Genomic DNA, 27,468 nt, shown 5'->3' with positions numbered 1-27,468 from the left:
TTTTCTATTTCTTTCAATGTTTTTTTTAGATATTTAAAAAAAATAAAAATAAAAAAAATAAAAATCACCCCCATAAAAAAGAAATAAAATATATTAAATCAAAAACTCATGTATTTCTTTGAGAGAAAAATAAAATAAATAAATCGAAAAATTGTTAAGTGGATTTTCTTTTTAAAGGCAAAAACTGTGATCATTTTTTACCTACGGTGACAGATTTTTCACACACAAGGCTTCACGGCTTAAGTGTATGTATTGTTTTTATGTTTTATAGTCCCTTTACCCCTCCGTATTTCAAAACAGGAAGAAACAAGAAAACACCGGCTAATGCTTACGTAGGTGTATCAGAATTTTTGTAGGAATTTTTGACACCCCTAACACGAAACTGCGAATAAAATATAAAAATCTCGTAATTTCTGTTAAAAGTGGGTTATTTATTTTCTTTATGGATTGTACTTCCAAAATAAACTATTAAAGTTGTTTTAAAAGTAATAGAAATAATTTTTTTTTTTTTTTTAAAACAGTAATGAATTTTCTGAACTTAATATTTTTCAATTTTTACGATATTTTCAGGGTCAATGTGAAATTTTATGTTCTTTCCAATAAACCGAATATAATATTTAAGACAAACGTTTTTTTTTTTTTAATTCACCCCCACCATTTTCAAGTTTCTATTAAAAAGTAAATAACTAATTTACTCACCGAAAAGTAAATAATTAATTTACTCACAAATTGAAGAGAAAAGGTCAATAAATAATATATTCAAATTTAAAACAAAAAACAAATAGTGTTTTTTTTTAGAATTTTACCTGTAAAGTTTGAAGTTTAAAACTTTTTAAATCAGGTTTTTTTTTTTTTTTTTTTTTTTTTTTTAAATGGAACCTTGGTCCTTGCTCCTTTAATTGAAAAAAAAAAATTAGGGCTTGAATTACATTTTTCGAGGAGTTATAAGCTTGGAAAGACAGGGGGGTCGAATAATTCACGCTTCCCATTTTGAAATGTCTATTAAAAAGTAAATAATTAATTTATGTATCAAAGTCTTATGTATCACAAATTGAAGAGAAAAGGTCAATAAATAATATATTCAAATTTAAAAAAAAAAAAAAAAAAAGAACTGTTTTTTTTTTAGAAATTTACCTGTAAAGTCTGAAGTTTAAAACCTTTTTTAAAAAAACCCACGTTTTTTTTTTTTTATTTTTTTTATGAAACCTTGGTCCTTGCTCCTTTAATTGAAAAAAAAAAAAAAAAAAAAAAAAAAAAAAAATTAGGGCTTGAATTACATTTTTCGAGGAGTTATAAGCTTGGAAAGATGGGGTGGAATTTTTCACTATTTTCACGAAATTTCTGACACCTAATGCTTACGTAATGGCGGTCTTTTCAAATAGTTGTTAAAAAAAATCTTTTATTTAAAAGACATGGAATATAAAACAAATATGAACAAATTCTCATAAAGGAAGAATGGAAGCATCCATTGATTAGTATTTTAGGTAAGTGATTTTTTTAATTTATATATATTTATTGTATTTAGATAAAGTTAAAATTCGTTGAATTTCGTGAAATCTTAAAGAAAACCGATTAAAAAAAACAAAACAAAAAAAACTACATTTTTCGATAAAATTTCGATTTTAAAATTTGGTCTTTGCTCCTTTTATCGAAACGAAAAAGGAGGGTTTAAATTACATTATTCATATCGTTATAAGCTTTGAAAGATAGCGAGTTTATTACTCACTCCTTTTTTAATGACCTCTGATGCTCCTAGTGTTTTTCTTACATGATACATTCATGTACGAACGGGCGTAGTGAAGTGTCTTATCACATCGCGTAGGAATCTTTCTAATAAAAAAAAAAGTGGTTCATTTTTTTTTTTTTTTTTGTCTTACGTAGTTTTTAATGCTTTTTTAAATTGATCAAATAACATACAAAATGGCCACCCGTGATAACATAGAATTACATGGTTTAATATTTGGAAAACTACTTATTTTTCGTCTAATTTTTGCTAATACTACACTGTGACAAGGCAGTTTGGTATGCAAGTGCACATTTAACAGCCTTCGTTTATGCTCGTGCGTAGCGTAAACGAAGGCTGGGCTGTGAAATGGAAAATAGTCCCAGAGTTAAGGTGTTAATACCATACCGTCATAATACCGACGGAAATGGTTACCATATTCTTTTAAAGCACACCGAAAACTACAAAAAACTTTATCTATACGAATGTGAAACGAGCCTATAAGTAAAATACCGATTTTTCTTTTTTTAATTAATATTTTATTTTAATTTTGTTTTGTTTTAGACAATTTTTTCTTCGAATTTTAAATGATCCGCCAATGAAGAAAAAAAAAAAAAAAAAAAAATTTTTTTTTAAAATTTTGTTCTGGGGGGAAAAAAGTCTTTCCGACATTACCCCCCCCACACACACACTTGAAGTGTTTTTCTTTTTCGTATAAGTTTAAATGTTCCACAAGACTCGCCGTACGCCATGTGAAAAGGCAGTTCTCTACGTGAAGGCACATTTAACAATCGTCGTTTATGTTACCGCGCTCGTGCGTAGCGTAAACGGAAGCTGTAAAATGGCGGAAAGCAGTTCAAGGGTTAATACCATGCTAACGATAAATTTGCCCCGGGTTTGATTATCAAATTCGTTGCCCTAAAAAAACAAATTAGAGTGTGGTCGGTGTTCTGTAGTGTTGTGTTACTGTTGTACCGTCTAATTAACCATTTTTTTTCGTAAGTAACGCGCCGACATTTACCATTTCACAAAAATTGTTTACATTCGGGGGGGGGGGGACTCCCTTCCCCAATGTAAATAGAATTTTTGTGAAATGGTATATGTCGGCGTGTTACTTACGGAAAAACGGTTAATTAAACTGCAGAAGCACCTGTTAAACTACAGAAGAATAACCCCCAACCCCAAAATTGAACGAAAAACATGTTTGGTGATTATGTTTTTGTAAACCGCTCGTGAAAACTATTTTTAGATCAATTAAAAAGCATTTAAAAACAAAAAAATCTTGATTTGAAATGACTCCTTAAAGATTCCTACGCGTTATAAGACACCCATTACGCCCGCAAACGCATCATGCAAGAAAAACACCACCGAAGGCGGTGAAACGGCAACGGCACAAAATAATTCCAAGGTCTAGGGGTTCATACCATGCAAACGGTAAATTTGCGGCGGGTTTGATTATCAGATTCATTGTCAGCGACCTCGAATACCCCTAAAAAAACAAATTAGAGTGGTCGGTGTTCTGTTGTAGCGTAAGGTAACATTAACCTCAAAGAACAAATAAATGTCATGAAAGGCAAGATAAGTTACTCTTCTACCTATCTGCAAAAGGTTTTTAATGGTTTTACTCACTTTAAAACGTGTAATCGGTTCGAAAATCATAGTTTATCGATATATTTGAAAAAGCAAAATGGCGGTGCCGGTGTGTGTGCTCGCTGTTACACACGGTAAGTTTGGGACAATGAGTTCAAACTAAATAATTATACAAAATACTGTTAGAAACTCACTCAAAGTTAAAAAAAAAAAAAAAAAAAAAAAAAAAAAAAACTGTCAAAAACCCACCGAATATATGTCAGCCTATGTCATGATAACGTGGGGAGTTTCTAACAGTATTTTGTCTAGTTTTTATTAACTCCTTTTCCCAAACTTAACGTGCCAAAGAGAGGGGCGCCATTTTTAATTTTCCAATACATCGGCAAATAAACATGTTACATTAAATAAAAACACTAAAAACATATCCAGTTAGGTAGAAAACTAACTTATCTTTCCTTTGATAAAAAAATATATAACAAATAAATGTTAACAACTTTTTTTTGAATCTATGTGTATAGTAATACAAACCCGACTCTCTTTAACACGGTAAATTTGGGAAAAGGTGTTCTTGCCTTTGATAACATTTATTTGTTATATATTTGTTTTTTGACAACTTTTTCGAATCTATGTGTACAGTAATACAAACCCCAAGCCCAAAATATAACTAACTAGCGGGGGTACCCGGCGTTGCCCGAGTGTTTGTTTCCGGGACGGGGGGGGAGGGAGTTTTAAAAAAATGTTATGGTAGGTAAGTAGGAAGGATCAAACACGGAGTCATGACTAAAAGTAGGAAAATAAAGTGTGAAAAAAAAAAAAAAAAAACAACAACAAAAAAAACATCTGCAACGTTAACAGTTCGGCCACCAAGAAAAGTCCATTCCAGTTGTTTAGGAAAAAAAAAAAAAAAAAAAAAAAAAAAAACGACTACGGTAGCTCGGCGCGAACGTGAAAATATAATGTGAATTGTCCAGCACGCTAACCACTACGCCACAGCACTGCAGCTTAGTTTAGTGATTTTAAATAACTTCACATGAAAGAACTACGAAGCCAAACCGGTGTTCTCTTCTCAACTGTTCCTTGTGAACGATCCCCAAACGGTGTTAAGTGGTGGCAGGGGGAGGAGGAATTTATTAGAGAGAAAATATTTTACCACTTCCATTGATCTTAACCGATTTTGGCCGTGACTTCTCAGCAGAAAAAGTATGGAAATCTAAGATTATCGAGGAATTTGAGAAATAATAAGCCTATAACACACCTCAGATATTGTTCTGCCGTTTGTGCATATTATATTTGCATGAAATATCTTGATTTTTAATCCTATTAAGGTCAAAATCAGACGGTAAAAAATGAGTTCATTTTATTTTATATAATATAATAGATAGAAGAGAAGAAGAGAAGATAGAAGAGATAAAGAGAAGAGAAGAGATAAATGTTAGTAAAAGCAAGATAATTTACTCTTCTACTTACCTGGATAAGTTTTTGGTAGTTTAACTTATTTTAAATGGTTTATTTAGTTTGAAACACAAAAAGTGTCGAGTGTTACGTAAAAAAAAATAAAAAATAAAAAAATAAAAATAAAAAAAAATTAAAAAAAATAAAAAATGGCGAACATCAGACTCATCTTTAGAGTTTCGGTTCAACACTCGAAAATTAAGCAAAATAGTAGAAACCCACCCAAGTGTTTTAATACCTTTCTAATTTTAATGTAAGATTTCGTTCAAAATTAAGTTATTGGTTGAAATTTTTATTTTTCTACGGTGTTACATCTAACGCACCTTTGCTGATGAACTATTTCATAAAAAAAATGAGGAATTGCAAGACTACGAATTCATGATGACTAATGTTTGCGAATCTTACTTTTAACTGCTTTAACAATCATTAAAAACAACCTTGTGTTATAATTATTATCCCGTGAGGAAAGTTTGTCTTCGCACGTGGATAACTATATCATCTGATGATTTTTTTTAATGAGGTTCAGGCGTTATAAGGTGTCTTTTTGTTTTGTTTTTATTATTTTTATAACGCAAATCATGTTTAATTAAATGGCTGTGAAAATGTGGATATTTTTTAGTCGCAGTAGTAGGATTCGGATTATTAAAAATCCAATAAAATAACCACACATCTAAATCACCGATTGGAAGATGCTTTGCGATAAATTAGATCAATCATTTTATAGACGCATGCTAGAGGTTTTTAAATACCATATGTCAATTAAAAACATTCAAAGATCGACAAAGAAAAAAGATATTCTACAGTTCCGTCGAAAAATTCGATCTTTTTGGTCATATATTATTGCGTTATTTTTATTTTCTTTTATTAAGATGTTTAAAATAATCTAGGAATTACATTTGAAATGGAATGCGATATTTTCAGTCTTCTTGTGCCCAAACACTTGCCAAACTAAACCTAAAACTTAGGGTTAAAAAATACAAAAGAACTTCAAATTCTGTAAAAATTTGCTATATTAAAGAAAGCATTGGCAATGTGCTCCCTCCACAAACGAAAATAACGAATAAATACGAATAAGATTTTTATTTTTTTTTTAATCGAGTTTGTAAATTGAGCAAACAAAATTAACGGACGTTTAGGAAATCGACCCAAAAGTATTTGGTGAAATTGCAAAAAGAAAATTACATTTAAGTTTGAAATTTTCGATTAGCAATTGAGCTCTTCAATTTGTGTAAAATGTGTTGAAAGTTTAGGTGCTTATGCACTAATATTACCATGCTAGAATTTTTATTCAGTAAAAAAAGAAAAAAAAATGGAGAAAGCATTTTTTTAATTAAAGATTGATATTTTTTTTTCTTAGTTCCTTTTTATTACTAAAAACTAAGCAAATAAGATTTTATTTTCTTACATTTTGATTGCTTTGTAAGATTACCCCTTGCACAAAGTTTGACATAAAATTTAAATATTTTTAAATTTCTCAACGTAAATTTTTTTTAATAGAAAATTTTAAAAATCATTTATGAAAAATAAGTAAAAAATAGTTCATTCAGGCTCGACCTGTTACTATTCTTTACAAGATTTTGTATAAAAATCTGAAAATAAAAAATATTTTAACATTATAGCCATTTTTTTTTTTTTTTAAATTTATAACGAAGGAATTTCAGCGATATTCATTATTTCAAATATGTTCCGATAGTCAAGGTCCATTTTATATAGCAAAAATAATTCAGTGTAAAGATTTTAAAATCTTTACCCTCTAAAATTCAATAGGTTTATAAAATCTAAATTTCATAAAAATGCCTTTGTATAAAACAGCCGTACAATATTTTTGGTATAAAAAAAAAAAAAAAAAAAAAATACCGCCGCCTGTGATTAAATTAAAGTTAGATTCAGTATTTCAGAAAGTAAATTAGAATTTAATTTCATGACTAGAAATACAATTTGGGCCAAATTTAGTGGAATAGCAAACGAAAAAAAAAAAAAAATCTTAAATCGTACAAAACTGCCATTTTTTTTTTTGCGTTTCTTTATAAAATTAATTTTTTTGTTTTTAAGACAAAACTTTTCACGAGTTTAATGGATCTCCCATTTAAATAACTAGTGTAAAATTATAGATTTCTTAAAACAAAAATAAAACAAAAACACTACTTTTATAGAAAGAAACGAAATAAAATGTCAAGGAAAAAGATTTAATTGTGAATTTAAGGGAAAATATTGATTAAATAGCAAATATTTTCTTTTAGCAGTTTACATACAATTGAAATCACAATTTACCGTTTTTATTGATGAAAAATGTATTTGATAATTTAAATAAACCTAGGACGATTAAAATGTGTACAAGCTTAAATATAAGAAAAATAATTGATTTAATAATTAAATCGGTGCATTTAAAAATTATTTCCATATGTTATAAAGCAGAAAGAATAACAGCATCAGGTTTTTAATTTCTCCATTTAGGTTAAGTAAATTAAATATTTTCTCCGAAACAAATTCGTTTCTTAATTTACTTTAAAGAGTCCAAAAGATTTTTTTTCGAAGATTTATTTTAACATTTATTCAAATTATATTTATGGGTGATTTGAGAGTTTTGGTTTTTCACCTTCAGAAAAATGGGAATATTTAATTAAAATGTTTGAAGCAATTTTATTTTTTGCTGATGGAAATAATAAAATAAAATTATTTGATTTCTTGTATAGACAAAAAAAAAAAAAAAATGGATGGACATTAGCGGAGGTGTTAAAATATGAATTTGGAGAACTGGTACTAAACACCATAAAAACAAATGGATTCACACATTTTGATGTTCATAAAAAATTGAAAGAAAAATAAATTACTAGTTTGATATTTTTGAAGTTAAATTCGATTTAAAAGCAACAGAACTGAGAAAAAGTGGAAATATTTCAAGTGGAAGACATAATTTGGCACGAGATAAGCACATTTTACATTAAGTGGTCACAATGTCAGGGTTCAGTCTGTTATGACTGAGACATGCCAGAATGATCCCCGACTTAAAAAAAAAAACTTCAGAAAATAGAGAAATTTAGTGGGTAGAAGATCAAGACACCGGTATGAAATCCATTTCGATGTGCCTTTTTAAAAGTAAGGAACAATTGGTATTTTCACTTACTCACCAGTATATTTCTGCACATTGATCGCAACAAATATAATCTATTCGCTTCTACAGCGATTTCCACCAGGATCAGGCTACCAACAGGAAGCTGCCGACTTAAAAAAAAGGCCTTAATAAAGGAGTGATGGTGGTGGTGGACGTCGTGATTGCTTTCGCTTTACAGACAAGACAACATGGCCGCCGTCGCCGATGACGTCACACCACAATCCGGTCACGTGATTGGCTATTCTCTCCCCCCCACTCTTTTTCTCTGTCTCTCTCACACGATGGGGGGAAGAATTATTTTCAAAGTTTTTTTTTTTTAATGTTCTTGAAAGTTTTAAGGAAGAAAAACTATTAGCCTATACGATGTAAAAAGTGTATTTGAAGATTTTTTAATAAATATATAGAGTTTAATTTGATTTAACAGAAGTAAAGAAGGGGTCATCGTGCGTGTTCTGGCCTTACTTTCATATTGTAGTTTTGAGAGCAAAACCTAAACGTTACTAAAATTAACCTCGAATAGGATGCAATACTGTGATACCGTTAAGGAAAATTTTATTTTTTGATTTCTAACTACATTTTAATCATTATTTCTCTAGTTTATGTTATTTTTTTTTCTTTTGTTGCTCTAAAAAATATATTTTACACACACAAACTTTTAAAAAGATCTCCACTAGGGTACGTTAAGCATGATGTGATTGTGAGCAATATCACATCGGCTACAAAGGAGAAATGTAGTTTTTCAAAATTGGTGAAGTCCAGGATTTTTCTCTCACCCGAGGAGGAGGAGGGTGTTAGAATAAAGTATTTTCTTTGTTACTAAAAATAGATCTACGCAACAGGGGCGTTTTTTTCCCCTTTACCTTGAGTACTAACTTTTTACTAGTCTAGATTTTATAAGCTGAAAAATCCCGCGACAATTTCAATAAATAGAAAATTTAATATATTTTCTTATTAAATGAAACCATAAAATGCATTATCTAGTATAAGTTACTCCTTATTGAGACAAATTTTGAAGTTATACAAATAAAGGGAGACAATTCTAGCAAACAAATCCAATTTCCCACTTGATGAGATTACCTGTTTGATGTTTCTAATGCGTTAAAGTGGTTAATGTACGCTGTCACTAGAGCTATTCGGGAGTGAAAACAATAAAAAGAATATTATCTTGTCATAGGCCCTAGTTATCAAAAGAATATAACCGACCGATCAACAATGGTTAATCTGATGTCGCTAAGTTGAAATTAGTAAATCCAGCATGACTAAAGTACCTATCGTAAAATATTGTTCTAAAATCCAAATTGTCGCCCAATCGACTAAAATAGTGTTGTAGAGGGTTTAACAACCAGTTACAAAACCCAGGTTGACCGTGACACAAACGAAAGAAGGGAACGGCAAAGAAAAAGAATGACAAAACACAGTGTTTAGTTTAAAAGGACAGTAGTAATCGCCCTCGTTTATTGACAACCCAAAAGGAACGATTGTCAAAAACAAAAAAAAAAAAAGAAAGGGGGAAAAAATTGTTGGTGAGAGAAAGGAAGATTGTCAGGATCAGGAACTGAATCTGGCAGCAGGCTGCTGAGGAGAAAGTCGGTGGTATCTGACGGGGAAACCTTCAGTGGGCTGCTAAGGTGGACGTCGGTGGTATCAAGCAGGGAGAGCTTCAGCAGGCTAGGCTGCTAAGGTGGACGTTGGTGGTTCAGGCAGGGAGAGCCTCAGCGGGCTGCTGAGGTGCACGTCGGTGGTTCAGGCAAGGAGACCGGATTTTTGACAGGCTTGTGAAGTAGATAGCCTGACGTCGGCCCGGCCGGTGCCAAGAGGTTACAGGAGCAAGAGGCATCACGGGCTGAAAGACTGCAGGAGCAGGAAGGACCACGGGCTGGAATTCTCCAGGAACACAGTAAGCAGACTGAAGGAGATGGAAAAAAAAAAAGGGAAAGTAAAACTTTCGGAGGTTTATCCCCTAAAAAGGGCTGTTTGTGGAAAAAGGTTTTTGGGTTTGCTGATGTCCTGCTCCTGGTGCTCCCGCTGAAAGTGCTAGCTGTTTATTTATTTGCTTCCCCACTGAGCAAATTAGGCAGGAGGCCGTTTTTATTGTGGAGATAGGGGGAAGGAGGAGGGAAAGAGGGGATCCAGCTCCCCAGAGAAGGGAAGTGGGGGCTGGATTAGAAACTGTTGGTATGAAGGGTTGCCCCTTCAGTGACCAAGGTCAGATATGTGGGGTTACCCCCACATATGGTCTTTGTGAGTCATGCCCTGAGCCCCGAGGGGGGGGGGGCCGAAAGAAAGTGCTAGCTCGGCGTGGGCGGTTCGGTTGCTGTATTCATCTGATGAGGTTGTTACATCGTTTGCTGCTCTCAATAAGGAAACAAACGAGTAGCATTAATTCCTCAGTAAATCACTCACAACAAATCGAGCTTCAAAAGTGAATTTATTCTGTTTAATTTTAATTTGTTTCATAAACAAAGTCTCTTCCATTTTGTTTAGTGTAGAAAAGGTTGAATTTAAAATTTTTCTTATTCGATCAAAACGAGAAAAAGAGTTGTTACTATTTTTAGCATTCAGCGGAAATGACGTAATAGGCTGCTAGACGGTGCATGTGTGATTGTTTACAGTGGAAATAATGACCGGCACAGTGGAATATAAACTATTATGAAGCGTACCGCGACAAGGCCCCCTTCCTGGATAATTGATCATTACCAATTAGTCCTGTATTCACTTGGGAAAGTAATTTTTCTCCCGCAACGGGTCTGTCTGATTGAAGGGATGGACGTTTCTGGGGTTGGATCTAACACTTGTTGCACTAGCTGTGATGGTGTGGTTGTTGAATCAGGTTTAGTTTGCTGGTGGAGCGAGGCTGATTCTGTCCCTTGCGGTGTTTTTCTCAGAAAACCTGGTTTTGGCTCTGTCGATGGAGATGGTGTCTGTTCGACTTCCTCAGTCAATGGTGAGATGTTTCTCTGAACGTTTCAAAACTTTAAAAAGGACCTTGGTAAGTTGGTGTCAGTGGTTTATTTACCACGTCATTACGGATGAAAATGAATTCACAGTCCTGTAGCTGATGTCGAACATGAGTGCTTGATGATGATTGCCTAGGTGCTGCATACTTCAGTTGGGCCATTTTATGGCGTAGTTCCTCAAAAAATTGTCCGGGCAGAGAGAATGTCGTACCAAAGACTATCTCTGCTGGGGTACAACCCAAGTATTCTTTGAGAGAATTTTGGATTGACAAAAGAATCATCTACCCAGTTGCTGGTGGCATATTTTGTGGATAGAGAAGCCTTTAATGTCCAGTGAAATCTTTCGACAAGGCAGTGGTCTTAATGTGTTTGACGCCAAGCAGCTGGGTAAATTCTTGAAAGAGTGACGTAGAATGGGGGGGGGGGTTCACCTCAAATACACAAACGGAATGTTCAGGAAAGATTATCGCTACAGTCCTCTGTCTCTTCTCTCTTGGCTGGCCGGGAATCATCTCCCAGCACCCAGAAATGAACATCGTTTTATAGGTTCCATCTTCACGCACACACGAGATTATGCGAGAACGGACGAAATAAAAATGCTGGCCGCCATGTTTGTTCTTCCTTTTCTTCGCCTGTACTCACTCGCTGAGCACCCACGGTAAGACTTCTCTTTCTTGCTTCTAACCACATGCCTCCCTGATCTCAAGATCACATTTCATAGTCTCTCATCCACTGTGGCGGTCGCCTCTCTCTACTTGGCCTCTGAGGTGTCTCGTCCTCCTCCTGTGGCTGCACACTCCCCTCCACTGCTTCGCCCTCAACTGGTCTGACGTCAAGAATGTGCCTCGGGACTCCTCCCACCACAATGTTGTTACTAGTGTTCCTCCCAGTTACGCGACCCCTACTCCATTGTGTGGTGCAGCGCGCCCCCGGTGGCTTCACCCATACCTCGTCCCCGAGTTTAATTGTCCCTGTGGCCTCTACTTCTCGGTTTGCCGGCTCCACCCTGGGATGCCTCCAGGAATATGCAAACATTGACAGTTGCGGGACCGTCTCTGGTACTTGTCCCAGTTTAGGCGACATGTTATACCAGAAGACGGCTTGCTCAGGTGAGGTGCCTCCTCTTTCCGCAACTGCCCTTATGGTGCGGTGGTTTCTCTCTACGATCCCGTTGCTACTAGGTCTGTAGGCAGCTCTGAAAAATTGTTGGATCTTCCATTTCTTCAGTACTTCTGTCACTGCTACTGACTTGAACGCAGTCCCGTTGTCGGTTAACAACTCTTCCACGGGGCCTCGCTCCAAAAACACCTCATCAAAGATTGCCGTTATTTCATTGCCTGTTCCTCCACGTAGCTTCTTCCATAGAGCAAATCGCCCGGGCCCACAGTCAATCATGGTAAGGTAAAGTCCACCCCTGTAATGGGTGACATCGCATGCCAGTCTCTCTCAGGTCCCACTCACCTCCAATTGGCCAGCTTCATGCGTGCTTGGAGCAGGATCAATCGACTGACATCTGTCGCATGTCCTGACCACTTGCCTCACCTGCTCTTTAGTGATCCTTGGGTCGACTTTTTTCACTAAGTACCAAGTCCTCTCTACCCCCATATGGTGCAAATTGTGCAGTTCTCGCACACCAACATCATCTAGATCCGATGCAGCAACAACATCTTTCTTTGGCAACAGCCAACTCTTCTTCACTCTCGTGAGAGCATCTGCTCGGTTCTTTTCAGAAGCAACCATGTCTACGCGAAGCTTCAAACAAAACTCTTGCATCAGCTCAGCCAGCACCCCAAGCCTGCGCTTCACTAACATCTCAGCAGCCCCTCTCGTTTTTATCCTTTTTTCGCTTGAAATGAGAGACTTTAGCCAAGCAAACACCGTGGCGGAGTCTGTTTTGATGCAGATGTCACGTAGTCCCCATTCCAAGGCCAGATTGACTCCTTTTATTGTCGCGTCTAATTCCGCCACATTGATGTGGCTGACGTCATTCTTTTTCCTCAACCAGGCTGCATCTTCTGCAACTACTCCTCCAATTTCCAAAACGACCCCTGTTGCAATGCTGCTCGCATCACACCACACGACTCCATCCAATGTTCGCGGTATGTTCCAGGTTCCCCGGACTGGGTCTTGCCGTTCTGCTTCTTTCAGGAGCTCTTCCATCATGGCGACCATTCTTTCTCCCACCTTATCATTCCATCCTCGTCCTTCGGCGTGTCTCTTTATGTAGCTGCATGCTGGTCTAAGCCAGCTAGCAATGGGGTAATGTCCGATCAACTTTCCGCATATGGAAAAAAGTTCACGTCTGTTGAGCTCCTGCTTCAGTTGTGGGATTTCGTTTCCCCTGCAAAACTCTAGGCCGCCTGACGCACCTCGTTTCAGTTTTAGGCCCAAAGCAGCCCCTCCGTCTAATTTTTCCGGCTCTTTGGCGACCAACCCGAACTTCTTCAAATGAGCTACCACCTCCTTGGCAGTTACCACAGTCTCATTCACCAGAATGTTGTCTATGTATGAGCTCACTACCCCATCTCCCTTTCCCATTGTCTCCAGAATCTTCCTGAGGATAGTTGACATAATCTTGGGTGCCGAATTTAACCCGAACCCTACTCGTGTAAGGCAGTAGGTTTTGCCTTTGTACTTGACTAACTGATATTTCCAGAGCTTCTTGGCAACATGGAGTTGCAAATAGGCAGAATTTAGATCTACCAATGTAGATGCGCCATTCATCTGCCTCCATTCCCTAATGGTCTCACTGCACACATCTACGGTGTCGCCTCCCGTATGGCACTTAACATGGCCGTTCAGCTCTCGGAAATCCAGGACCAGTCTTACTTTCCCTTTAGTTGTTTGCAGAACGGCCATCAACGGCAAAATGCCCGACTCCACATCATCCGTCCAAGGCATCAGTATCCCTTCCTCAATCCATCGGTCGACTTCCTGCTCAAACTCCTTTCTCGCCCCTCCTCTAAACGAATTTGTGTAGCACGCCACCCTGTTTGTCAGCGATGGCGCTTGATGTTTCCATGCCCACTCCACCGTCCACCGCTCTCCGTCGAATTCGGCTCGGAAGTCCTGATCTTTGATCGACAATTTTCTTTCCTCCCCGGCCTTGTTGATCCCTCTGGGAGCGTTCTCCGTCACCGCGCACTCAGCTAGTCCGAACCTCACATTGTCACATGTGATGGTAACACCTCCAAGGCGGCATATAACATCCATTCCAATGATGGCTTGGACACCAGGCACCAGGCGATCAGTGACAATTGCATGGACCCTCATCCGACGTTCAGCAATATCAATAGTGACGGTCTTCTTCCCTCGACACTTCACTCGCGACCCATCGAATGCCACTACTTCTCCCTTCCCTTTCCATCTTCCGACCAGGGTAGTGTGCACCATGGTAGTGGTGCAGCCAGTGTCAATCAGGGCCATAATTTCCCGTCCTTCCACCGCAATCTTCTGTTTGGGCATCTGCTGCGGGTGCGCCTCTATTCTCGAATCGGGGCGGCCGCTGGCGCGTCGGCCTCCCCTCGCCAGTTTCCCGAACTTGTGCATTTTACCGCTAAATGGCCTCTTCGATTGCATTTGTAACACACTGTCCGTTGCAAGAACTTCCTGCAGTCTCTTCTCATGTGTGGTCCCCCGCATTCGAAACATGCGATCCCCGGGTTTGGCAGATTCCTGCCCACATCCTGCTGTACCGTTGCTGTCGTTCCTCCAGGCTCCGTGGGCTGGGTGCTCACTAAAATTTTCGCAGTTCTAAGCAGCTCACTCACATCCAGCGTCTCCACCCCCGGTACCTGCTGCAACCTTTTCGATATTTCTTCCGGGAACCCGGTAACAAAAGTCATCTTGACTACGTGACTCATGGCATGTCCTCTGATGCCCGACAACTCAACCAATCTCCTTATCTCATTCGCATAGACATCCACAGATTCACCAGTCCACCTCTTCTCTTTCAACTTATTAAAGGCCTCGAAAGGCCCCTCTGCGAAAGCTGCGATCAGTCGACCCTTGATGGCGTCTGCATCACCCTGTTCCCGCTCGCTGAGCTCTAAATAGAGGGCCAGTGCGTCCCCTTCTAGAAACAGTGGTATTACTGCGGCCACATCATCCAGCTTCTGAATCCTTGCTACAAGGTCCACTTTTTTAAGCCACGCCACCACATCACCGTCGCCATTAAAAGGCTTAATCATATTGCTTAAACCTGCGTTGGCCATCGCCGAAATAGCTTGACGTATAATGGGGGGGGGGTTCACCTCAAATACACAAACGGAATGTTCAAGAAAGATTATCGCTACAGTCCTCTGTCTCTTCTCTCTTGGCTGGCCGGGAATCATCTCCCAGCACCCAGAAATGAACATCGTTTTATAGGTTCCATCTTCACGCACACACGAGATTATGCGAGAACGGACGAAATAAAAATGCTGGCCGCCATGTTTGTTCTTCCTTTTCTTCGCCTGTACTCACTCGCTGAGCACCCATGGTAAGACTTCTCTTTCTTGCTTCTAACCACAAAGAGTAAGGATTGGAACTGTGCACCGCAGTCTGTGGTGATGATGCAGGGCACACCAAATACTGCAATCCACTTTCAAAGAATTGCCTTTGCTACTGTGTTATCTCTGATAGGTACGGCTACTGGCCACCTGGAAAAACGGTCAACCACTGTGAGGAGGTACTGGTAGTTTTGACACATCAGGAGAGATCCGACTATATAGATAGGGCTGAAACGTGCGTCGGGGTTGCTGAATGTGTCTGGTGGGGATTTTATGTGTCGGTGTACCTTGCATTTCTGGCACTCGAGGCAAGTTGATACCCAGTCACAGATGTCAGTATTCATGTTGGGCCATACAAAACAATCAGCAATTAGCTTGACCATAGCACGTTTGCTGGGATGTGATAATCTGTGAAGATGGTCAAAGATTCGTCTTCTGAGTGTTGGAGGTATGTAGGGTCTGGAATGTTCCAGTTTTGTATCACAGTACAAAATCTTATTGCTGAAATAATTTAACAGTTTTGTATCACAGTACAAAATCTTATTGCTGAAAGGGGCTGGAAATTCCTTCAGCTGCAGAAATGTGTTGGCCAAAACTTCATGGAGGGTTGTATCAGATTCCTGAGCCTCTGCTATCAGGTCCTGGCTGAGTGGGCTATCTTCTAACGAGTTCATATTGGATCTGTACAAGGCATCCGCAACAGTGTTGTTGCTTCCTTTAACATACTGGTTATCAGAGGTGAACTGTGAGATGTAAGTCCAGATGCCTTATTTTGCAAGCTGAATATTTGCTGGAGTTGTTTGATAAGGAAGTTGTCATTTGTGATCGGTCAAGACTGTGAAGTTCCGACCCTCTAGTAGGTGTTAAAAGTGTTTGATGGCGAGATATATTGCCAGAAGTTCTTTCGAAAAAGTGCTGTATCTTGACTCAGTTGGTGATAGTTTTACGGAAAAAAAAATGCAATTGGTGTGTGTTGGTTCCCATTTTCTTGTTCTACCAAAGCTCCCACTCCAGTATCTGAAGCATCTGTTGTAAGGTATATTTGAGATGTGTATCCTCATTTAGGTGTGCTAACTTAGTAAAGTTAGCTAAGGCAGTTTTTGTGGCTTGAAATGCCTTTTCTTGGTCGCCCTCCAGGGTGACGGCTTTGTTCTTTCTCTGGAGGAGATTCGTCAGAGGGGGGGGGGAGGTCAGAGCATCCGGGGATAAATTGTCGGTAAAAGTTTACTATCCCCAAGAAACGTTGTAGTTGTTTTATGGATGTGGGCTGTGGAAAACCTGTACAGCCTCTATTTTGGCAGGAAGTGGAGTGATTCCATGGCCATCTGTGTGGTGTCCGAGAAAATCTATGTGTTGGGCCCCAAATTCACATTTGTCGGGGTTAATTCAGAGACCATAATGTTTCAGACAGCAAAACACTTCAAGGTGTTTCTCATGGGCATCTGTATCTTTGCTGGCCACTAGTATGTCGTCTGTGTATGGCAGGCCACGCAGAACTTCATCGATCAACCTCTGAAATGTCTGTGCTGCATTACGCAGTCTGAAGGGCATTTTTAGAAATTCAAACAGTTCAAAAGGGGTTGTAACTACTGTCTTTGTAATGTCCTCCGGAGCAATGGAAATTTGATAATTTGCTTTAGTCAAGTTGATTTTCGAGAAGATACGGGCCCCCTGCAGGCCTGAGGCAAAGTCATGGATATGTGGGACCAGGTACCGGTCAGGCACTGACACATTGAGTTTTTGGTAGTCCATGCAGACTCTGAATTCCCCGTCGGATTTAGGTACCAAGTGGAGTGGTGAGGCATATGGACTGTCTGAGGGACGGATGATGTCTGATAACATTTCCTCAAAGGCCTTTTTAGCATATGCCATCTTGTGTGGAGGAAGTCGTCTTGGTTGCGAGAATGCTGGTGGTCCAGTCGTCTTAATGTGGTGTTGAGTTTGGTGTTCTCTGGGGTCGGTAGATTTAATATGTTGGGTGATGTCTTTGTACCGGTGCAGGATTTCTGCGTAATGTGGGTTGTGCTGTGTTGCCACGCTAATCCTCGTCGTGTTCAGACTTGACGGAGTCCCTGTGATTTTGATAGATGTTGTATTGTCAAACAGGGTCCTTGTCTTTATATGAACAGCTAGGTTATAGTAGGCTAAGAAATCCGCACCGAGCAAAGGTGTTTTGACTTTGACATTAGCTACAGTGAACGACCACTTGAGATCACGCTTGAGGTTGATGTTGAGTGTCAATTCTCCCATCTTCCAACGTAGACCCCTACTACCAGGTCTCCTTCTCCAACATCAGGGGTCTACATTCCAACCTTGCAGAGGTTGAAACCCAATTACAAGAGACAACACCGGACATATTCTTTCTAAGCGAAACTGGAATAAGGCCGACGACTTCCCTAGATGAGTTCATAATTAACGGATACTCTAACTTAACATCTAAATCTGACCCCCAAGATCGCCATGGGCATGGAATATGTGCCTACATTAAGGATGGCTTCCCATGTGGCAGGGATATCTCTAGAGAAGATCCTAATTTACCTAATGTGCTTCCGGGTTGCACTTGCTTACACCACTGCATTTATATTTTCCCTCTATCGGCCCCACAACAACGGAGTTACTATCTTTAAGAGCATATCTGAAAAAATAGAGCACATCCTGTCTGCACATCCCTCGGCTAACATCCACATCTGTGGTGACTTCAATGTCCATAACGTGGAATGGCTGACCCACTCAAATAAGACTGACAATGAGGGGAGGTTCTGTCATGATTTTGCCATTGCTTATGACCTCACTCAGATTGTTCGCGAGCCCACCCATGTGCCTGATACTACAGGTCAATATGCAAGCCTCCTAGACCTTTTTCTCTCAACATCCCCTGAGCTATGTTCATGTTCCGTATTTTCTCCTCTAGGATCCTCCGACCACTCCGTCGTATCAGTTAAGATAAAAATGAAATGTAATAAGTCCCCAGACCGATACTCCATGGCTGACTGGGATTAGCTTCCGTACATTCATATCTGATCTACCTCTGCATTCCATGTTTAAAAAGGAGGTGTCCTCTATAGTATCAGACCTGACCAAATGGTTAATTGTAGGCATAGACTGATTCATACCATCTAAAAAATTCCAACAAAAACCTACCAGCCAGCCATGGTTCTCCCCAGAATGGGCTGCTGCCATCGCGTGCAGAAATCACTTTTTTCATAGATACCAACGTAATAGATGCACTGAGACTAAAGCTGCTTTCAGGAACACCAGCAACAACTGTAAAAGATTAATAAAAAATGCAAGAGAGCTATATGCCCAGTCCGTTAAATCCAAAGTAGCTGATCAGTGGCTTGGTTCCCACCAGTTTTGGCAAATAACAAATAGGATCCTGAACAGAAGTGTGCGTTCTATCCCAACCATTATCAACGGATCAGAGGTCATCTCGTCAGCTTCAGACAAGGCCAAACTATTTGCCAAGAACTTTGCAGCTAATTCTACCCTATGCGACGAAGGCCATCAACTCCCCATATTTCCTCCTATAACACGGAACACGCTAGGTAACATGAGGTCACCAAGCTAATCAAGAACCTTGATTCCAGTAAAGCAACTGGCCCTGACGGCATCCTAATTATAGTGTTAAAAAAGCTTCAACCAGAACTTGCTCCCATACTTACGAAACTGTTTAAGTGTTGCCTTAAAGAGAAGTCCTTTCCAACACCCTGGAAAACCTCATCAGTATGCCCTGTATTTAAGAACTCAGGTGACAAGTCATCTCCCTCTCACTACAGACCAATAAGTCTCCTGTGTGTCATGAGTAAGTTGCTGGAATCCATACTAAATAGAGAAATAGTCAACCACCTCAGCAGAAATAACCTTTTTAGTGACACGCAATATGGTTTCCATTCTGCAAGATCTCCCGCAGATGTGCTAACGGTTATATCTCATAGGATTAGTGAATCTATTAACAAAGGCTTCCTTTCTAGGGCAATTGCTCTTGACATATCAAAGGCCTTCGACAAGGTATGGCATAAATGCCTACTTCACAAGATTTCCAGCTACGGTATAACTGGAAATATTCTCTATCATTAAATCATTTCTCTCTGATAGGCTCATAAGAGTAGTGGTCGATGAACAAAAATCTGAGGCCTGCAGTATTAATGCTGGAGTCCCTCAAGGATCCATCTTGTGCCCAACTCTCTTCCTGATCTACATCAATGATCTCCCTAAACACATACTTAAATCGTTCGTTGACATCTATGCTGATGACACGACCATCTACGGCAACACATCAAAGGCTGTAAATGACAAAGCTCTCTCTGATTCTCTCTCCTCTGATCTCGAACGAGTGGTTCAGTGGGGGAAGACGTGGCTGGTTACCTTTAATGCATCCAAAACCAAACTCCTATCTTTACATCATCAACGCTCTAATCCCCATCTGGCATCAATTGAAATGAACGGCTCTCGTCTAGGAGAAGCCCCATGTTTTGACAAGCTTCTGGGCTTGACCTTCACTCCTGATCTGAAATAGAACACTTACATCAAGTCTGTTGCCAAGGTCGCTGGAAAGATGGTGGGATCTTTCTACCGCTCCAGAAGATATCTCACTACTGATGCAATTCTCTATCTATATAAAAGCCAAGTACGTCCAAGGATGGAATACTGCTGCCATATCTGGGCAGGAGCTGCTAAAAACAGCCTATCCTGCCTTGACAGAGTACAAAATAGACTTCGTGGCTTAGTGGGGGATGCCCTTTTCTCTTCTCTGCAACCTCTCTCCCACAGAAGAGACGTTGCAAGCATATCTTTGTTTTATCGTTATTTCCATGGCAGGTGCTCATCTGAACTCCAATCTCTGGTCCCCCCCCTCGTCAATCTTTTACGAAAAACACCCGTCTAGCTGAATCCACTGTCAAAAACTTTCCCCACTCTTTATCTATGCCTAAATCAAAGCGTCGATTCCATGAACAAAGCTTCTTTCCGTGGAACTGTTCAGTCTGCCTGCTTCCCACCTGACTACAACCAAATGTCTTCAAGTCCAACGTAAATAAATTCCTGATGAACTGCTCCTTTAAGTAGACACTTTATTAAATCTCCACACTAACGTACTGTACTTACAATAAGCCTTATCCCTGAGTGGCTTCCGGGCCTTGATAAGTGGTGACCACCTTGTGCAAAAAAAAAAAAAAAAAAGCAACAAAAAAAAAACAAAAAAAAACGTTTGCTGCCGAAGCTGAAACGGGGTGAGTTTTAAGGCAGATTTGTTGGTGGGTGGTATTATACTGACAGCTGCTCCGGTGTCAACTAAGAAATTTAGGCCATTGTTATGGTCCCACACATAGAAAAGACGACTATGTGAGTGTGTGCCAACAGCGGTCGTCATCACTGCCTGCTGGTTTATTTGTTTCCTTGTGTCTTTTGGTATCTGCAGGGGGGGGGGGTTGGCACTTGCAAGCCTGGCCAGCAAAGTATTGATAGCACCAGTATTCATCTGAGCTGTTACTCCGTCCTTGACTTGAGCTGCAGGTACGACTTCGATTCCGAGTGTGTGGTTCTGTGCTTTGATTTCGATTATGTGATGCTGGACTTCGTCACCTCTGGAGTAGGGAGAATTTGAGGATGGCATCTTTTAGGTGGGTGTATGGGAGATGTTCGGGCATGTTGAGTAGAATGTCTTCAACAACTGTTGCTAGTAGGGCTTGTACCACCGCTGCGTATCTTGTGCCCTGGCGTATTACTTTTCTGGTTACAAATATCGCCTTGAGGTGAATGAACCAACTCCTGGTGTTGACTGCATTGTATGGTGGAAGCTGAATGAATGGAGTTGTGTTGAATTCTATTTCTTCTGTGCTTTCTGGCATCTTTTTCGTTTGACTGCTTTACCCGATCTGTGTCTAAGAATCACGTTGGGGTCACCAATTGTTTTAGAGGGTTTAACAACCAGTTATAAAAACCAGGTTGACCGTACAACAAAATTAGATGCAAACGAAGGAAGGGAACATCAAAGAAAAAGAAGAGTGACAAAATGCACAGTGTTTAGTTTGAAAGGACGGTATTAACCGTCCTCGTTTATTGACAACCCAAAAGGAACGATTGTCAAAAAAAAAAAAAGGAAAAAAAATTGTTGGTGAGAGAAAGGATGATTGTCAGGATCAGGAACTGAATCTCAGTAGGATCTGGCAGGATAAATGTCAGCGGGCTGCTGAGGAGAAAGTCGGGGAAACCTTCAGCGGACTGCTAAGGTGGACATCAGTGGTATCTGGCAAGGAGAGCTTCAGCAGACTGCTGAGGTGGATGTCGGTGGTTCAGGCAGGGAGAGCCTCAGTGGGCTGCTGAGGTGGACGTCGGTGGTTCAGGCAGGGAGAGCCTCAGCGCATTGCTGAGGTGGACGTCGGTGGTTCAGGTAGGGAGACCGGATTCTTTGACAGGCTTGTGAAGTGGATAGCCTGACGTCGGCCGGTGCCGAGACGTTACAGGAGCAAGAGGCACCACGGGCTGTAGGGCTGCAGGCGCAAGAGGCACCTCATGCTGGAAAGACTGCAGGAGCAGGAGGTACCACTGGCTGGAAAGACTGCAGGAGCAGGAAGGACCACAGCTGGAAAGACTGCAGGAGCAGGAAGGACCACAGCTGGAAGTCTGCAGGAACGCAGCAAGCAAGCATTGAAGGAGATGAAAAAAAAAAAGAGAAAGTAAAACTTTCGGAAGGTTAGCCTAAAAAGGGCTATTTGTGGGATAACTTTGTTTGTGGAAAAAGGCGCTGCTACTGCTCCTGTTGAAAGTCCTGGCTGGGCGGTCAAAAGTCTCCTCCTGCTTCCTCGGCATAATTGAAATTTTAGTGACAGATGTGCTGTATTCATATGATGAGGTTGTTACATTGTTCGCTGCTCTCAATAAGGAAACAAACGAGTAGCATTAATTCCTCAGTAAATCACTCACAACAAATCGAGCTTCAAAAGTGAATTTATTCTGTTTAATTTTAATTCGTTTCATAAACAAAGTCTCTTCCATTTTGTTTAGTGTAGAAAAGGTTGAATTTAAAATTTTTCTTATTCGATCAAAACGAGAAAAAGAGTTGTTACTATTTTTAGCATTCAGCGGAAATGACGTAATAGGCTGCTAGACGGTGCATGTGTGATTGTTTACAGTGGAAATAATGACCGGCACAGTGGAATATAAACTATTATGAAGCGTACCGCGACAATAGTACAAATTAAAATAAATTTTTAAAAAGTGACATTCATTTTATTGATTTGAAAAAAATTGGCTTGTCTTTTAATTATATCTCTGCAACTTTACTGGAATACCTTTTATTATTACCTTTGTTAATTATTAGTATTATTTGTTAAAGTTGGTGCTGCTTCGCCTACCCCTCAATGAACTTTATTATCAGAGCAAGATTTTATTTTTGGTTTTCTCCGGCCATGGCTACTTACAGTTATGTGTCATCAAAGGATGTTACTGTGAAAAAAACACAAAACAAAACAAAAATGAAAAAAACAGGTTGATATGACTTCTCAACTACCAACTGAAAAGTTTGAATGGAGTATGCCTCCAGTTGTTAAAATTAACGTGGAGGAGTTTGTTGCAAAAGCAAAGGAATATACTAAATTCATGACCAAAAAGAGAATTATTTTGGATTCACCAATACTTGATAATTTGTGAAAATGTTTTTGTTATTGATAGAAAGACGAAGGAGTTGATCAGATCTACAAAGGAGCAAGCTATTAAGTTAATTGGAACTGAAAGATTGACAAAATGCAAGGTAAATGCAATTTTCAAATCTGAAGATGATTGTGTTACTCTTTTAAAGAAAGAGATTATAACTAAGGAGTATGTGCTAAGGATGGAATACATGGGATGGAGGAGAACAACAGTGTGCTTCGGGCCAAGATCAAAGTGTAGTATCTGTTCTTCAGATGCTACACTTCAATTTCTTGTTCTCTTTCAGTGGAGGAGAGATCCTTCACGACTGAGACAATTTTTGTTCATTTTCTCCACATTAAAACACGGCCCTGGTGTCTAACTCTGTCCCGTGGGGAGGCATTGTAAATAGGAACAGTGTGTTGCTGAAGTTCTGATAGTGGTGCTTTCTGCATGTAGAGGAGAGGATTTATTGAATTATTAAAATTCAAAAAAAAACTCTAGACGAGGAACGCAAAACAGAAAAAATTAAAAAAATAAAAGTTTCTAGATTCAAAAAATCTGATAAACCTACTCCCCTCCTCAAAAAAACAATGCTCTCCAGCCAATCTGGTGCATCCCTCTATTAAATTTTCCCTTGCAAAAGGAGGAAGACATCCGTTGAGTCTCCTTCAAAATCAAAGTTCATGTTACCCAAACTATACTCTTTTAGCATTTCAAAAATTAAATTAACTTTCCCCTTAGATATTGGTGGGCTACCCCTGGATGCACTCATCACCACTGAGATGATACACGATTTTTTGGAGACAGCTGTCAGCGTCTTGAAGCTGTCTATGTTCGTTTTAATGTTAAATACAGACTTAGATATTAGTCAAGATCTTAGCTAATCGTCTTGCATTGACCTATAAGACTTGAGTTGTTAAGAGTTAAATAATTCATGATAACTTGCACATAGTACATTTGATCAAAGAAGAAGCCATGAAGCATTCAATAGGGTCGATTATCATTATGGTCAGATTTGATCCTCAGTTTCACTCTTGGATTTGCCTCATATGCAAACTCTGATGCACTGATTGTGATTTGAGATTGATGTCTTATTTGTTAGAGATATCTACTTTCACTGATGCTTTATGTGCTGGTGTTGGGACCTTTCCTTCACAGAGTTAGAGTGCTGATGCTTGTACCATAATCTGCCCTTTGCCAGTGATGTGATTGCGCTTGTTAGTCATTGACATGAAAATAAGATGGTGTATAAATAGGTCACAGGGGCCAAAATCAACCGTGACAAGTCTGTTGGCTTATGCATTTGTGCCTGGAGGGGTACACTCCTCCACCCCTCCAGGAGCCATTTAACTGAACGAATATTGCAAAATACTCAGTGTCTAGTTTGGTCCTGATCTCCACTTAGACAAAAATCGGTTGGAAGTATTAAAAGCAGTTATGGTTGCAGCCCATCTGTGGTCTTTGAGAAATCTTATTTTTAAGGGAAAAGTGGAGTTGTGTAATTTATACATTTGTCCTTTTATTCTTTACCGTCTTTCAATACTTCCACTGCTGGAGATCATACTAATTGTGTTAGTGCAGGTTCTTTTCAAGTTCTTGTGACTGGGAAAACAACCCATGGTCTGTCAAGAACCCGGTTACTTATATCCGTGTGAAGATGGTGTGGATATGCCAAGCATTAATATTTGTCGACATACGCTTCACCTAATGTACATAGACTGAATATGTAGATCTTGTGAGGGAAACAATGAATTCGGACAGGAAGACACTAAGAAAACTTTTCTGGATTTGAAAAGTGTAGATTCAGTTGAGTGGGAGGCATACAGGTAATAACGAATACATCTTTTACCACGAGTGTTGAGAGTCCTTGAAGTTCCTTCTGAAAGAAAGCCCCTCTGACACCCGAGTGTTTTTCCATAGAATACTATATAGTGATGGTGAGGGGATCTGTTTGAGAGGATACAAGTGTAAGCTCTACTTAATCTAGCCTTTGGTGCCTGGGCTGAGGTGTTTCAACAGTTATGAGGCATCACTCAGTTGGCTGATAAGAAATACCTTATGGGTCAGCAAAAACCTTTATGCAGTAGGCTTTGCAGAGACATAGCAGAATGGTTCAATGCAAGGTCTGCTTGTATTGATTAAATGGTACTAATTTTTAGTAGTATTTAGATGTGCTTGGATAAAGAATTTTGGACAGCTGAATCAAACACGGATTCTTTTTTTTTTTTTTTTTACCCTATATAGATTTACTTTTCTTATCTGTCCTCTATTTAACTTTGCATGATATCAGGAGGGCTCCCTTTTATTTTCGTCCTTTTTCACCCAATTATGTTTTTACCCCAATTTTATTTGATGATTCCCATTCTTGATCCCAATTAGGTGACAGATTTGTGTTTTGTTAGAGATGCAAGTCAACTTTATAAAAGAGATGTTTGAAATGAAGCTTTTGTGAACTGCATCAAATTTTTGTCTGCCAAAACTACTTATCTGCCACATGGTAAAGTGGAGGTTCTTATACTGATATCTGTTTCTTTTCATCATGTGTGTGTTTCATTGGTTTTTGTATATAAGATTTTTGTTCCTCAACTCTAGGGTTATAATCAGGATTCGGTTCTGGGGTTCGGGAAGGAGTGAGTCACTCTCTCGACAACAGCACGTTTCTGCCCTCTTCTTTTCCAATCGACCACACCTGGCCTCTCGCCACCAATGTCACACCGCACAAATCTGAACGTCAGCAATACAAAATTCTTTTCAAGAGATGTTCATGGCTCTTTTCTCTCTGCTGCCCCAGGGAATTTTTCCCTGCTTTTATATCCTCCTATCTAGAAAAAAAAAAAGGAAGAGACATGAAAAAAGAATAGCTTCTCCCATCATGCTCTGCCTTCCCAAGATGCCCTTCGCGTATACAAATGCGCTGGCCATCTTTTCCTTCTTCTTTCCCAAAGAGCGATGTAGATACGCCTGGTAAGTTTTTTTTTTTCTTCTTTTCTAACCATATACCCCACATCAACTCCCCACATTATGTATATATTATATAATTTGGCTTTAAGTAGGTTAAACCTGGAGTGACTTTGTTTAGGTGATTTTTATTAGTTAATTAATGTTAGGTTCAGTTTCTAACCATTCCCCCTTTTCTAAATTGTGCCACATTTTATATTTATTTTTCTATTAACTATTTAGGAGTAAATATATAGTGATTTAAAAATGTCAGGTTGTCGAGCAAGTTATGTTTGAGTCAATTAATTCTAGTATTATATCTTTTTTTTGGATTATTTGTGGTCAATGTGCGTTGGTTGTCCAACCGAAGACCTACCTTTAGAATGTTGACTTTTAACGATATATAGGGGTAATCCAGCCCGCTATGAACGAACATCGCCTTTAAATGTATCTCTGACAAGTAGTTTGAAAGATACAACATAATTCAATATTCCATATTTTCCTGTAGTAGTTTTGCCTGGCAGCCATATTGTTTTAGCTTTAGCAACTAAGAGAAACTGCATGTTGTGCGCATGTGCAAACGAAAAGAAAAAAAAAGAAAACTTTCTGAATAAGGAGAGTATCAAAAAAAAAAAAAAAAAAAATGGGGTGGGAAGTTGGAGGCGTTTATTCCAAAAACCGTTCTTAACATGGAGAGGTTGAGGATAATACCTCTAAAAAGAAACTCTTTACAGGTAAGTCTTTAAAAAAAAAAAAAATAAATAAAAAATTAAGAGCAAGCTGGTTGAATTCTTTTTTGAGGGAGACATTCTTCAATTACAGGTATTCAGTAAAAGTAGTGCACTTATCTGCTGCAAAATTCGGACAGCGTTTGTGCATGCTCCATGAATAACTTCCTTTCATTAATGAACATGACAGACAATTTTAAATACTTGCACACTGAATGTGTTATTACTAAAAAAACTACTTACTGACAATAAATTTAAAGGCGATATTTATTTGTAGTAGTCCGGATTACCCCTATATATCCTTAAAAAGTAAACATTCTAAAAGGTAGGTCTTTGGTTGGACAAGTAGTGCACATTGACCATATTTGTATAGGATTGACATGTATCCCAATCCAATATATAATATTAATTGACCAATGGCATGTGTAAAAACACATAAGAAAAGCTCCCAAAATTGTATCTGAAAAGCGAAATTACATTTTTTGCACAAAACTGGCTTTCAGAGTAATATTTACAAAAAAGGGGGGGGGAATCAAAAAGCCAAAGAAGCAGTCACATGACCAAGCTCCATCTGCCACACATCAGATCACCTTTTTCACCAAAAATCACTTTTGGAGCTGAAAGTAAAAATCCGCTTTGAGCTGATACCTTATTATTTAAGAACAGATTTCAAATATGGTTAATCGTCTTTCTAGTCCTTCAAAAAAAAAAAAAATAAATAATAAAAAATATAATAACAAAAAATAAAAAAAAATAATAGGTTAATCAACAAATAGCTCTTGCATGATAGCATAACAACTACACATATTGTCTTGTTAGACAATCAAACAGAAAACTGGTTCTTCTGAGA

The 27,468-nt window shown here is 38.9% G+C and overlaps 1 protein-coding gene across 5 annotated transcripts in view; it reads right to left on the bottom strand.

The window, feature by feature from the left end:
* LOC145293805 (protein tyrosine phosphatase type IVA 2-like) overlaps nucleotides 1-27,468 on the bottom strand; it is a 156,429-nt gene that overhangs the window by 59,142 nt on the left and 69,819 nt on the right. For 2 of the 5 annotated variants that reach the window (XM_080140382.1, XM_080140380.1), the window contains exon 1: nucleotides 7,894-8,105. The exons of the other annotated variants lie outside the window; for them this stretch is intronic. The gene's annotated coding sequence lies outside the window, so the exon portion shown is untranslated. Of the gene's footprint in view, nucleotides 1-7,893; nucleotides 8,106-27,468 lie in introns of those variants that run through there. 5 annotated transcript variants of the gene reach the window in all.

This window comes from Euprymna scolopes, chromosome 15 (genome assembly GCF_053919585.1).
Source record: "Euprymna scolopes isolate OS-2025 chromosome 15, ASM5391958v1, whole genome shotgun sequence".
NCBI lineage: Eukaryota > Metazoa > Mollusca > Cephalopoda > Sepiida > Sepiolidae > Euprymna > Euprymna scolopes.
This window is presented reverse-complemented; position numbering and strand designations above follow the sequence as displayed.